General features: G+C 36.7%; 7 non-coding genes across 7 annotated transcripts; all 7 read right to left on the bottom strand.

Moving 5' to 3' along the window:
• Nucleotides 1-3134: 3134 nt before the first annotated feature.
• TRNAC-GCA (transfer RNA cysteine (anticodon GCA)) lies at nt 3135-3206 on the bottom strand. The gene has a single exon. It is a non-coding gene; the product is annotated as a tRNA-Cys (tRNA).
• Nucleotides 3207-4218: 1012 nt separating this feature from the next.
• TRNAC-GCA (transfer RNA cysteine (anticodon GCA)) lies at nt 4219-4290 on the bottom strand. The gene has a single exon. It is a non-coding gene; the product is annotated as a tRNA-Cys (tRNA).
• A 2094-nt stretch (nt 4291-6384) lies between these two features.
• On the bottom strand, nt 6385-6456 carry TRNAC-GCA (transfer RNA cysteine (anticodon GCA)). The gene has a single exon. It is a non-coding gene; the product is annotated as a tRNA-Cys (tRNA).
• Nucleotides 6457-8509: 2053 nt separating this feature from the next.
• Nucleotides 8510-8581, bottom strand: TRNAC-GCA (transfer RNA cysteine (anticodon GCA)). The gene has a single exon. It is a non-coding gene; the product is annotated as a tRNA-Cys (tRNA).
• A 3201-nt stretch (nt 8582-11782) lies between these two features.
• TRNAC-GCA (transfer RNA cysteine (anticodon GCA)) lies at nt 11783-11856 on the bottom strand. The gene has a single exon. It is a non-coding gene; the product is annotated as a tRNA-Cys (tRNA).
• A 1009-nt stretch (nt 11857-12865) lies between these two features.
• Nucleotides 12866-12937, bottom strand: TRNAC-GCA (transfer RNA cysteine (anticodon GCA)). Its single transcript has one exon. It is a non-coding gene; the product is annotated as a tRNA-Cys (tRNA).
• A 1010-nt stretch (nt 12938-13947) lies between these two features.
• TRNAC-GCA (transfer RNA cysteine (anticodon GCA)) lies at nt 13948-14019 on the bottom strand. Its single transcript has one exon. It is a non-coding gene; the product is annotated as a tRNA-Cys (tRNA).
• Nucleotides 14020-14133: the final 114 nt, after the last annotated feature.

Genomic DNA, 14133 nt, shown 5'->3' with positions numbered 1-14133 from the left:
AAGTTGTGCCAGAAAGTACAACCTTGAAACTGTGGAACAGGAGAAGTAGTGCTTAATATTATTTATTAAAGGAAACCTGGATCATTTAAAAAACAGATTTATTTGTTTCATTGTTATTTTATTTGAATAGGCAGTGGCACATAGGACGAATGCCTCTACACACAATGATTGTTTTGAAACATTCTTAAAGGGGAAGAGGTTTTTACGGGACACCTTATCATTTGAGGATTGGTTACCACAATCACTGAGATGGTGATGAAGTATGATTGTTTTGGGCCAAATTATGGTGGAAAAACATTTCGTTTTTTTTAAACTTTTTTTTTATTTTGTTTGCATCAAAAGTACACAAGAGCCACAAAAGAAAAATAATTACAAAATACACAGCAGTCGTATATAGGCATTTCAATGATCCCACTTGAAGGAAAAGACATAAAAAATAATAATAATTAAAAAAAAATAATAAAAAAAAAAAAAAAAGAAAAGAAACAATGAAGTTGAAAGAAAAGATGCCAATAATTAAGACATAAATGCTCCCCAAATTTGGTCCATTTTTTGTTTAGCCCGAAGGCCCTTAGAGTTGGCAAGAGTAGTCTCCATAGCATAAATTTCTTTAACAAAACTCCACCATTCCATCACAGTTGGTGTATTTTTCTGAATCCAAACTCTGGCAATAATAAGTCTGGCACATGAAATTAAAATGTTCAACAAATCATTAGGTTCATTTTGACCTGCGCCTGTACCAATCAATACATCAGTTGATGAGAAAGAAATTGGTTGATTAAGTCTATCGGAAACCACCTTAAGTATACCACTCCAATATTCTTTAAGCATGGGACAAAGTAGAAACATATGAGTGATATCAGCCCCACTTAGATCGCATTTAGGGCATTTCGTACGTTCACTAAAATTTATATTCCTTGTCCATTTAAGAATTCTCTCTGGGGTATGGTACAGTTGGCATATGGATTTAAACATTTGCAACTTAAGGCTAGAAGAATGAACTGACATATCTAAGCTCCTAAAAGATAATGTGATTAAATCAGGTGGTATATTTGCAGCTAGTCTTGTATTCCATTTCGCAGTTAATTTTGTTAAATCGCTGGTATAAAAGCCCGCAAATAATTTATATCCTATACTGATCAAAGCTTGGTCTGATTCTCTATAAATGCAGTCCCAAAAATCTGAATCTATTACCATCTTAAGTTCTAGTTTTTTCACTAAATAATCCTTAATTTGCAGATATTTAAACCCGGCCAGTTCAGATAAATTATAACATTGCCTCAGTCTTTCAAATGGCATAAACCCTTGATGATCATACAGGTCTCCCAGTGCTCTAATACCAGATTCTGAGTATAGTCTACGTATTGATTCATGAAAAATTGGCGGGAATCCTGGATTACCCCAAAGAGGTGTTTTATAATGAAAGAAAGAAACATTACATTTCAACATGATGGAGCGGCAAATATTAACAGTGTCTCGTATAGTCTTAAACTTCACCCTTTTGAAATAATTAGGATCATTTAATCTGTAAATAAACATAGTGGCATCTTGTCCTAACAGAAATTTGTGAAAATATAAATGTTTATCCAGAATTGTTAAACTGCGAAAGCGAGTTAGGAAAGCCGACCAATAATAGAGTTTGAAGTCTGGAAGTGACAAGCCTCCTTGACTAAAAGGAAACTTAAGTGAAGAAATTGCCCGTCGGGCCTTTTTATATCCCCATATAAAGCTACTAATAATCCCTTCTAATCTGACAAAAAAAGAGTTATTAACGCGTAGAGGAATTGCCCGGAATAAATATAGATATTTAGGCAAAATTTTCATTTTAATTAGATTTATACGTCCGATAATATTAAGGGGAAGTTTGTGCCATTTCTTAAATTGTAGTATGGTCTCTTTTAATAGTACTTCGTAGTTTAGAGCCACAACAGAGTCAATATCTGAGGAAATTTTAACACCAAGATATGTTGCGGCTTTGCAGATACCTGAAATAGAGGTAGGAAGATGATGATTTGCAACAATTTGAGTTTTAATTGCGTTAAGTTTGTAACCAGAAACTGATCCATATATATTTGCTTCGATAAGGATACCTTTCAGTGCTTGAGGTACATCCGAGGAAAACACTGCTACATCATCGGCATATACCGTGATATCCAATTTGTTTGAACCATTAAAAAATGGGTTGATTAAAGGCTGACGTTGGAGCGCAATTAGGAAAGGTTCCATACCCAAAGCGAAGAGCAGGGGTGATAAAGGACACCCCTGTCTTGTCCCCCTCTTGATTGGGAACATAGGAGAGTGTTTCCCCATGTAAGATATTTTACCCATTGGATTGTCATAAAGTGATTGAATCCACCTCAGCAATTGACCATTAATGCCAAAAGCCTGTAGGGCTGGCCATAGAAAACCCCACCCCACTCGGTCAAATGCCTTTTCTGCATCTAGTAAGATCATACCGAGTGGGGCGGACTGGGTGGAAAAACATTTCTACGTACCACTACAATTCGGTATTTGGAAGGCACACCCAAACACCCCTTTCGAATACCTTCCATTTAATACATCAGAAAAAGCTATTTTGCGTTTGCAAATGGCCTGATTCTTCGGACCAGCCTTCTTGCAACTGCAATGATAGTTCGTACATCTTGCACGTAGGCAGAGCTTTTAAGGGGAAATTAAATAGTTCCTACGTTGCACAAAAATGAAGTGCTTCAAACAAACACATACTTTGCATGCACAGAGAAGAGGTGGAATATATGTAAGACTGAAGACACAGGTGAAATGAGAAATAGATTGACTGCTTCGCTGCCAAGTTTTATACACCATTTCTTCAGTGCAATACAAGAAAGCACCAAACAGTATAAGAAAGTTGTCATTTGGTTTCATAGTCCATTCCCTTTGTTTAGTGCTGTGAAAGGAAGAGCCGAATTCCAAAATTGATCAATGATGTTTCAGAAATTTCCCAAAGGGAATACCAAGCCGAGTGTTAAAAACTGCATTTACTCACAGGTTTTGAGCAGGAATCACTGAAATGCTATTAAAGTGCAATATCCAAGGGAACACTGACTCTGTCAAAGATGATCCAAATGGAATTGATGAAAAGTCCCAATTACAAACAACAGAATCAAAATAGGGTGAAGGGACACCCGGATTTGAACCAGGGACCTCTTGATCTGCAGTCAAATGCTCTACCACTGAGCTATATCCCCAGCTTTTCAGCGAAATCAGAATGGCAAAATATCAGTACATCATGAAAGAGTGTGAGGATCATACTAAGTTGTGCCAGAAAGTACAACCTTGAAACTGTGGAACAGGAGAAGTAGTCCTTAATATTATTTATTAAAGGAAAACTGGATCATTTAAAAAACAGATTTATTTGTTTCATTGTTAGTTTATTTGAATAGGCAGTGGCACATAGGACCAATGCCTCTACATACAATGATTGTTTTGAAACATTCTTAAAGGGGAAGAAGTTTTTACGGGACACCTTATCATTTGAGGATTGGTTACCACAATCACTGAGATGGTGATGAAGTATGATTGTTTTGGGCCAAATTATGGTGGAAAAAAATTTCTATGTACCACAACAATTCGGTATTTGGAAGGTACACCTAAACACCCCTTTCGAATACCTTCAATTTAATACATCAGAAAAAGCCATTTTGCATTTGCAAATGGCCTGATTCTTCAGACCAGTCTTCTTACAACTGCAATGATAGTACGTACATCTTGCACGTAGGCAGAGCTTTTAAGGAGAAATTATATAGTTCCTACGTTGCACAAAAATGAAGTGCTTCAAACAAACACATACTTTGCATGCACAGAGAAGAGGTGGAATATATGTAAGACTGAAGACACAGGTGAAATGAGAAATAGATTGACTGCTTCGCTGCCAAGTTTTATACGCCATTTCTTCAGTGCAATACAAGAAAGCACCAAACAGTATAACAAAGTTGTCAATTGGTTTCATAGTCCATTCCCTTTGTTTAGTGCTGTGAAAGGAAGAGCCGAATTCCAAAATTGATCAATGATGTTTCAGAAATTTCCCAAAGGGAATACCAAGCCGAGTGTTAAAAACTGCATTTACTCACAGGTTTTGAGAAGCAAACACTGTAATGCCATTAAAGTGCAATATCCAAGGGAACACTGACTCTGTCAAAGATGATCCAAATGGAATTGATGGAAAGTCCCAATTACAAACAACAGAATCAAAATAGGGTGAGGGGACACCAGGATTTGAACCAGGGACCTCTTGATCTGCAGTCAAATGCTCTACCACTGAGCTATATCCCCAGCTTTACAGTCCAACCAGAATGACAAAATATCAGTACATCATGAAAGAGTGAGAGGATCATACTAAGTTGCTCCGGAAAGTACAACCTTGAAACTGTGGTACAGGAGAAGTAGTCCTTAATATTATTTATTAAAGGAAAACTGGATCACTTAAAAAAATGATATTTGTTTCATTGTTATTTTATTTGAATAGGCAGTGGTACATAGGACCAATGCCTCTACATACAATGATTGTTTTGAAACATTCTTAAAGGGGAAGAGGTTTTTACGGGACACCTTATCATTTGAGGATTGGTTACCACAATCACTGAGATGGTGATGAAGTATGATTGTTTTGGGCCAAATTATGGTGGAAAAACATTTCTACGTACCACTACAATTCAGTATTTGGAAGGTACACCCAAACACCCCTTTCGAATACCTTCCATTTAATACATCAGAAAAAGCCATTTTGCGATTGACAATGGCCTGATTCTTCAGACCATCCTTCTTGCAACTGCAATGATAGTTTGTACATCTTGCACGTAGGCAGAGCTTTTAAGGAGAAATTAAATAGTTCCTATGTTGCACAAAATTGAAGTGCTTCAAACAAACACATACTTTGCATGCACAGAGAAGAGGTGGAATATATGTAAGACTGAAGACACAGGTGAAATGACAAATAGATTGACTGCTTCGCTGCCAAGTTTTATACGCCATTTCTTCAGTGCAATACAAGAAAGCACCAAACAGTATAACAAAGTTGTCAATTGGTTTAATAGTCCATTCCCTTTGTTAAGTGCTGTGAAAGGAAGAGCCGAATTCCAAAATTGATCAATGATGTTTCAGAAATTTCCCAAAGGGAATAACAAGCCGACTGTTAAAAATTGTATTCACTCACAGGTTTTGAGCAGGAAACACTGAAATGCTATTAAAGTGCAATATCCAAGGGAACACTGACTCTGTCAAAGATGATCCAAATAGAATTGATGAAAAGTCCCAATTACAAACAACAGAATCAAAATAGGGTGATAGGACACCCGGATTTGAACCAGGGAACTCTTGATCTGCAGTCAAATGCTCCAACACTGAGCTATATCCCCAGCTTTTCAGTAAAATCAGAATGACAAAATATCAGTACATCATGAAAGAGTGTGAGGATCATACTAAGTTGTGCCAGAAAGTACAACCTTGAAACTGTGGAACAGGAGAAGTAGTCCTTAATATTATTTATTAAAGGAAAACTGGATCCTTTAAAAAACAGATTTAATTGTTTCATTGTTATTTTATTTGAATAGGCAGTGGTACATAGGACCAATGCCTCTACATACAATGATTGTTTTGAAACATTCTTAAAGGGGAAGAGGTTTTTACGGGACACCTTATCATTTGAGGATTGGTTACCACAATCACGGAGATGATGATGAAGTATGATTGTTTTGGGCCAAATTATGGTGGAAAAACATTTCTACGTACCACTACAATTTGGTATTTGGAAGGTACACCCAAACACCCCTTTCGAATACCTTCCATTTAATACATCAGAAAAAGCCATTTTGCGTTTGCAAATGGCCTGATTCTTCAGACCAGCCTTCTTGCAACTGCAATGATAGTTCGTACATCTTGCACGTAGGCAGAGCTTTTCAGGAAAAATTAAATAGTTCCTACGTTGCACAAAAATGAAGTGCTTCAAACAAACACATACTTTGCATGCACAGAGAAGAGGTGGAATATATGTAAGACTGAAGACACAGGTGAAATGAGAAATAGATTGACTGCTTCGCTGCCAAGTTTTATACGCCATTTCTTCAGTGCAATACAAGAAAGCACCAAACAGTATAACAAAGTTGTCAATGGGTTTAATAGTCCATTCCCTTTGTTTAGTGCTGTGAAAGGAAGAGCCGAATTCCAAAATTGATCAATGATGTTTCAGAAATTTCCCAAAGGGAATACCAAGCCGAGTGTTAAAAACTGCTTTTACTCACAGGTTTTGAGAAGCAAACACTGTAATGCTATTAAAGTGCAATATCCAAGGGAACACTGACTCTGTCAAAGATGATCCAAATAGAATTGATGAAAAGTCCCAATTACAAACAATAGAATCAAAATAGGGTGAGAGGACACCAGGATTTGAACCAGGGACCTCTTGATCTGCAGTCAAATGCTCTACCACTGAGCTATATCCCCAGCTTTTCAGTAAAATCAGAATGATAAAATATGGTATACAACCTTTATAACGCAACTTTTACAACGCACTACCATTACAATGAAACTTTTACAACGCAAATACTATTACAACGCATGTATTTACAACGCATGTTTTTACAACGCAGGTACCTTTACAACGCATACCATTACAACGTAAGTATTGGTAAGTATATAATTATATTTAAAATGTTATATGTTTGGTTTTTTTTTAAAGGGGTATTTTTAGGGTTCAGGGTCAGTTTTGGGTTTTTGGGTAAAGGGGTATTTTTAGGGTTCAGGGTCAGTTTTGGGTTTTTGGGTAAAGGGGTATTTTTAGGGTTCAGGGTCAGTTTTAGGTTTTTGGGTAAAGGGGTATTTTTAGGGTTCAGGGTCAGTTTTAGGTTTTTGGGTAAAGGGGTATTTTTAGGGTTCAGGGTCGGTTTTAGGTTTTTGGGTAAAGGGGTATTTTTAGGGTTCAGGGTCAGTTTTGGGTTTTTGGGTAAAGGGTTATTTTTAGGGTTCAGGGTCAGTTTGGGGTTATTGGGTAAAGGGGTATTTTTAGGGTTCAGGGTCAGTTTTAGGTTTTTGGGTAAAGGGGTATTTTTAGGGTTCAGGGTCAGTTTTGAGTTTTGGGGCAAAGGGGTATTTTTAGGGTTCAGGTTCAGTTTGGGGTTTTTGGGTAAAGGGGTATTTTTAGGGTTCAGGGTCAGTTTTGGGTTTTTGGGTAAAGGGGGATTTTTAGGGTTCAGGGTCAGTTTTGGGTTTTTTGGGTACAGGGGTACAGGGTAAAAATAAAGTAAAATTAAATTTTATTTAAATTAATTAAATGAAATGAAATTAAATTAAATTACATTACATTAAATTATATTAATTTCAATTAATTTACAATTAAAAAATTAATATATACTTACCAATACTTACGTTGTAATGGTATGCGTTGTAAAGGTACCTGCGTTGTAAATACATGCGTTGTAAATACATGCGTTGTAATAGTATTTGCGTTAAAAAAAAATCGTTGTAACAGTATGCGTTGTAAAACTATGCGTTGTAACGTCATACATCCATAAAATATCAGTACATCATGAAAGAGTGTGAGGATCATACTAAGTTGTGCCAGAAAGTACAACCTTGAAACTGTGGAACAGGAGAAGTAGTCCTTAATATTATTTATTAAAAGGAAAACTGGATCATTTAAAAAACAGATTTATTTGTTCCATTGTTATTTTATTTGAATAGGCAGTGGTACATAGGACCAATGCCTCTACATACAATGATTGTTTTGAAACATTCTTAAAGGGGAAGAGGTTTTTACGGGACACCTTATCATTTGAGGATTGGTTACCACAATCACGGAGATGGTGATGAAGTATGATTGTTTTGGGCCAAATTATGGTGGAAAAACATTTCTACGTACCACTACAATTCGGTATTTGGAAGGTACACCCAAACACCCCTTTCGAATACCTTCTATTTAATTCATCAGAAAAAGCCATTTTGCGTTTGCAAATGGCCTGATTCTTCAGACCAGCCTTCTTGCAACTGCAATGATAGTTCATACATCCTGCACGTAGGCAGAGCTTTTAAGGAGAAATTAAATAGATCCTACGTTGCACAAAAATGAAGTGCTTCAAACAAGCACCTACTTTGCATGCACAGAGAAGAGGTGGAATACATGTAAGACTGAAGACACAGGTGAAATGAGAAATAGATTGACTGCTTCGCTGCCAAGTTTTATACGCCATTTCTTCAGTGCAATATAAGAAAGCACCAAACAGTATAACAAAGTTGTCAATTGGTTTCATAGTCCATTCCCTTTGTTTAGTGCTGTGAAAGGAAGAGCCGAATTCCAAAATTGATCAATGATGTTTCAGAAATTTCCCAAAGGGAATAACAAGCTGAGTGTTAAAAACTGCATTTACTCACAGGTTTTGCGCAGGAAACACTGAAATGCTATTAAAGTGCAATATCCAAGGGAACACTGACTCTGTCAAAGATGATCCAAATGGAATTCATGAAAAGTCCCAATTAGAAACAACAGAATCAAAATAGGTTGAGGGGACACCTGGATTTGAACCAGGAACCTCTTGATCTGCAGTCAAATGCTCTACCACTGAGCTATATCCCCAGCTTTTCAGTAAAAGCAGAATGACAAAATATCAGTACATCATGAAAGAGTGTGAGGATCATACTAAGTTGTGCCAGAAAGTACAACCTTGAAACTGTGGAACAGGAGAAGTAGTGCTTAATATTATTTATTAAAGGAAACCTGGATCATTTAAAAAACAGATTTATTTGTTTCATTGTTATTTTATTTGAATAGGCAGTGGCACATAGGACGAATGCCTCTACACACAATGATTGTTTTGAAACATTCTTAAAGGGGAAGAGGTTTTTACGGGACACCTTATCATTTGAGGATTGGTTACCACAATCACTGAGATGGTGATGAAGTATGATTGTTTTGGGCCAAATTATGGTGGAAAAACATTTCTTTTTTTTTAAACTTTTTTTTTATTTTGTTTGCATCAAAAGTACACAAGAGCAACAAAAGAAAAATAATTACAAAATACACAGCAGTCGTATATAGGCATTTCATTGATCCCACTTGAAGGAAAAGACATTAAAAAAAATAATAATAAAAAAAAATAATAATAAAAAAAAAAAAAAAAAAGAAAAGAAACAATGAAATTGAAAGAAAAGATGCCAATAATTAAGACATAAATGCTCCCCAAATTTGGTCCATTTTTTGTTTAGCCCGAAGGCCCTTAGAGTTGGCAAGAGTAGTCTCCATAGCATAAATTTCTTTAACAAAACTCCACCATTCCATCACAGTTGGTGTATTTTTCTGAATCCAAACTCTGGCAATAATAAGTCTGGCACATGAAATTAAAATGTTCAACAAATCATTAGGTTCATTTTGACCTGCGCCTGTACCAATCAATACATCAGTTGATGAGAAAGAAATTGGTTGATTAAGTCTATCGGAAACCACCTTAAGTATACCACTCCAATATTCTTTAAGCATGGGACAAAGTAGAAACATATGAGTGATATCAGCCCCACTTAGATCGCATTTAGGGCATTTCGTACGTTCACTAAAATTTATATTCCTTGTCCATTTAAGAATTCTCTCTGGGGTATGGTACAGTTGGCATATGGATTTAAACATTTGCAACTTAAGGCTAGAAGAATGAACTGACATATCTAAGCTCCTAAAAGATAATGTGATTAAATCAGGTGGTATATTTGCAGCTAGTCTTGTATTCCATTTCGCAGTTAATTTTGTTAAATCGCTGGTATAAAAGCCCGCAAATAATTTATATCCTATACTGATCAAAGCTTGGTCTGATTCTCTATAAATGCAGTCCCAAAAATCTGAATCTATTACCATCTTAAGTTCTAGTTTTTTCACTAAATAATCCTTAATTTGCAAATATTTAAACCCGGCCAGTTCAGATAAATTATAACATTGCCTCAGTCTTTCAAATGGCATAAACCCTTGATGATCATACAGGTCTCCCAGTGCTCTAATACCAGATTCTGAGTATAGTCTACATATTGATTCATGAAAAATTGGCGGGAATCCTGGATTACCCCAAAGAGGTGTTTTATAATGAAAGAAAGAAACATTACATTTCAACATGATGGAGCGGCAAATATTAACAGTGTCTCGTATAGTCTTAAACTTCACCCTTTTGAAATAATTAGGATCATTTAATCTGTAAATAAACATAGTGGCATCTTGTCCTAACAGAAATTTGTGAAAATATAAACGTTTATCCAGAATTGTTAAACTGCGAAAGCGAGTTAGGAAAGCCGACCAATAATAGAGTTTGAAGTCTGGAAGTGACAAGCCTCCTTGACTAAAAGGAAACTTAAGTGAAGAAATTGCCCGTCGGGCCTTTTTATATCCCCATATAAAGCTACTAATAATCCCTTCTAATCTGACAAAAAAAGAGTTATTAACGCGTAGAGGAATTGCCCGGAATAAATATAGATATTTAGGCAAAATTTTCATTTTAATTAGATTTATACGTCCGATAATATTAAGGGGAAGTTTGTGCCATTTCTTAAATTGTAGTATGGTCTCTTTTAATAGTACTTCGTAGTTTAGAGCCACAACAGAGTCAATATCTGAGGAAATTTTAACACCAAGATATGTTGCGGCTTTGCAGATACCTGAAATAGAGGTAGGAAGATGATGATTTGCAACAATTTGAGTTTTAATTGCGTTAAGTTTGTAACCAGAAACTGATCCATATATATTTGCTTCGATAAGGATACCTTTCAGTGCTTGAGGTACATCCGAGGAAAACACTGCTACATCATCGGCATATACCGTGATATCCAATTTGTTTGAACCATTAAAAAATGGGTTGATTAAAGGCTGACGTTGGAGCGCAATTAGGAAAGGTTCCATACCCAAAGCGAAGAGCAGGGGTGATAAAGGACACCCCTGTCTTGTCCCCCTCTTGATTGGGAACATAGGAGAGTATTTCCCCATGTAAGATATTTTACCCATTGGATTGTCATAAAGTGATTGAATCCACCTCAGCAATTGACCATTAATGCCAAAAGCCTGTAGGGCTGGCCATAGAAAACCCCACCCCACTCGGTCAAATGCCTTTTCTGCATCTAGTAAGATCATACCGAGTGGGGCGGACTGGGTGGAAAAACATTTCTACGTACCACTACAATTCGGTATTTGGAAGGCACACCCAAACACCCCTTTCGAATACCTTCCATTTAATACATCAGAAAAAGCTATTTTGCGTTTGCAAATGGCCTGATTCTTCGGACCAGCCTTCTTGCAACTGCAATGATAGTTCGTACATCTTGCACGTAGGCAGAGCTTTTAAGGAGAAATTAAATAGTTCCTACGTTGCACAAAAATGAAGTGCTTCAAACAAACACATACTTTGCATGCACAGAGAAGAGGTGGAATATATGTAAGACTGAAGACACAGGTGAAATGAGAAATAGATTGACTGCTTCGCTGCCAAGTTTTATACACCATTTCTTCAGTGCAATACAAGAAAGCACCAAACAGTATAAGAAAGTTGTCATTTGGTTTCATAGTCCATTCCCTTTGTTTAGTGCTGTGAAAGGAAGAGCCGAATTCCAAAATTGATCAATGATGTTTCAGAAATTTCCCAAAGGGAATACCAAGCCGAGTGTTAAAAACTGCATTTACTCACAGGTTTTGAGCAGGAATCACTGAAATGCTATTAAAGTGCAATATCCAAGGGAACACTGACTCTGTAAATGATGATCCAAATGGAATTGATGAAAAGTCCCAATTACAAACAACAGAATCAAAATAGGGTGGAGGGACACCCGGATTTGAACCAGGGACCTCTTGATCTGCAGTCAAATGCTCTACCACTGAGCTATATCCCCAGCTTTTCAGTAAAGTCAGAATGGCAAAATATCAGTACATCATGAAAGAGTGTGAGGATCATACTAAGTTGTGCCAGAAAGTACAACCTTGAAACTGTGGAACAGGAGTAGTCCTTAATATTATTTATTAAAGGAAAACTGGATCATTTAAAAAACAGATTTATTTGTTTCATTGTTAGTTTATTTGAATAGGCAGTGGCACATAGGACCAATGCCTCTACATACAATGATTGTTTTGAAACATTCTTAAAGGGGAAGAAGTTTTTACGGGACACCTTATCATTTGAGGATTGGTTACCACAATCACTGAGATGGTGATGAAGTATGATTGTTTTGGGCCAAATTATGGTGGAAAAACATTTCTATGTACCACAACAATTCGGTATTTGGAAGGTACACCTAAACACCCCTTTCGAATACCTTCAATTTAATACATCAGAAAAAGCCATTTTGCATTTGCAAATGGCCTGATTCTTCAGACCAGTCTTCTTACAACTGCAATGATAGTACGTACATCTTGCACGTAGGCAGAGCTTTTAAGGAGAAATTAAATAGTTCCTACGTTGCACAAAAATGAAGTGCTTCAAACAAACACATACTTTGCATGCACAGAGAAGAGGTGGAATATATGTAAGACTGAAGACACAGGTGAAATGAGAAATAGATTGACTGCTTCGCTGCCAAGTTTTATACGCCATTTCTTCAGTGCAATACAAGAAAGCACCAAACAGTATAACAAAGTTGTCAATTGGTTTCATAGTCCATTCCCTTTGTTTAGTGCTGTGAAAGGAAGAGCCGAATTCCAAAATTGATCAATGATGTTTCAGAAATTTCCCAAAGGGAATACCAAGCCGAGTGTTAAAAACTGCATTTACTCACAGGTTTTGAGAAGCAAACACTGTAATGCCATTAAAGTGCAATATCCAAGGGAACAATGACTCTGTCAAAGATGATCCAAATGGAATTGATGGAAAGTCCCAATTACAAACAACAGAATCAAAATAGGGTGAGGGGACACCAGGATTTGAACCAGGGACCTCTTGATCTGCAGTCAAATGCTCTACCACTGAGCTATATCCCCAGCTTTAAAGTCCCACCAGAATGACAAAATATCAGTACATCATGAAAGAGTGAGAGGATCATACTAAGTTGCTCCGGAAAGTACAACCTTGAAACTGTGGAACAGGAGAAGTAGTCCTTAATATTATTTATTAAAGGAAAACTGGATCACTTAAAAAAATGATATTTGTTTCATTGTTATTTTATTTGAATAGGCAGTGGTACATAGGACCAATGCCTCTACATACAATGATTGTTTTGAAACATTCTTAAAGGGGAAGAGGTTTTTACGGGACACCTTATCATTTGAGGATTGGTTACCACAATCACTGAGATGGTGATGAAGTATGATTGTTTTGGGCCAAATTATGGTGGAAAAATATTCCTACGTACCACTACAATTCAGTATTTGGAAGGTACACCCAAACACCCCTTTCGAATACCTTCCATTTAATACATCAGAAAAAGCCATTTTGCGATTGACAATGGCCTGATTCTTCAGACCATCCTTCTTGCAACTGCAATGATAGTTTGTACATCTTGCACGTAGGCAGAGCTTTTAAGGAGAAATTAAATAGTTCCTATGTTGCACAAAATTGAAGTGCTTCAAACAAACACATGCTTTGCATGCACAGAGAAGAGGTGGAATATATGTAAGACTGAAGACACAGGTGAAATGACAAATAGATTGACTGCTTCGCTGCCAAATTTTATACGCCATTTCTTCAGTGTAATACAAGAAAGCACCAAACAGTATAACAAAGTTGTCAATTGGTTTAATAGTCCATTCCCTTTGTTAAGTGCTGTGAAAGGAAGAGCCGAATTCCAAAATTGATCAATGATGTTTCAGAAATTTCCCAAAGGGAATAACAAGCCGACTGTTAAAAATTGCATTCACTCACAGGTTTTGAGCAGGAAACACTGAAATGCTATTAAAGTGCAATATCCAAGGGAACACTGACTCTGTCAAAGATGATCCAAATAGAATTGATGAAAAGTCCCAATTACAAACAACAGAATCAAAATAGGGTGAGAGGACACCCGGATTTGAACCAGGGACCTCTTGATCTGCAGTCAAATGCTCTACCACTGAGCTATATCCCCAGCTTTGCAGTAAAATCAGAATGACAAAATATCAGTACATCATGAAAGAGTGTGAGGATCATACTAAGTTGTTCCGGAAAGTACAACCTTGAAACTGTGGAACAGGAGAAGTAG

This window comes from Lissotriton helveticus, chromosome 1_2, assembly GCF_964261635.1.
Source record: "Lissotriton helveticus chromosome 1_2, aLisHel1.1, whole genome shotgun sequence".
In the NCBI taxonomy this organism is placed as follows: domain Eukaryota; kingdom Metazoa; phylum Chordata; class Amphibia; order Caudata; family Salamandridae; genus Lissotriton; species Lissotriton helveticus.
The sequence above is the reverse complement of the archived record's forward strand: the minus strand, read 5'-3'. Positions and strand labels throughout refer to the sequence as shown.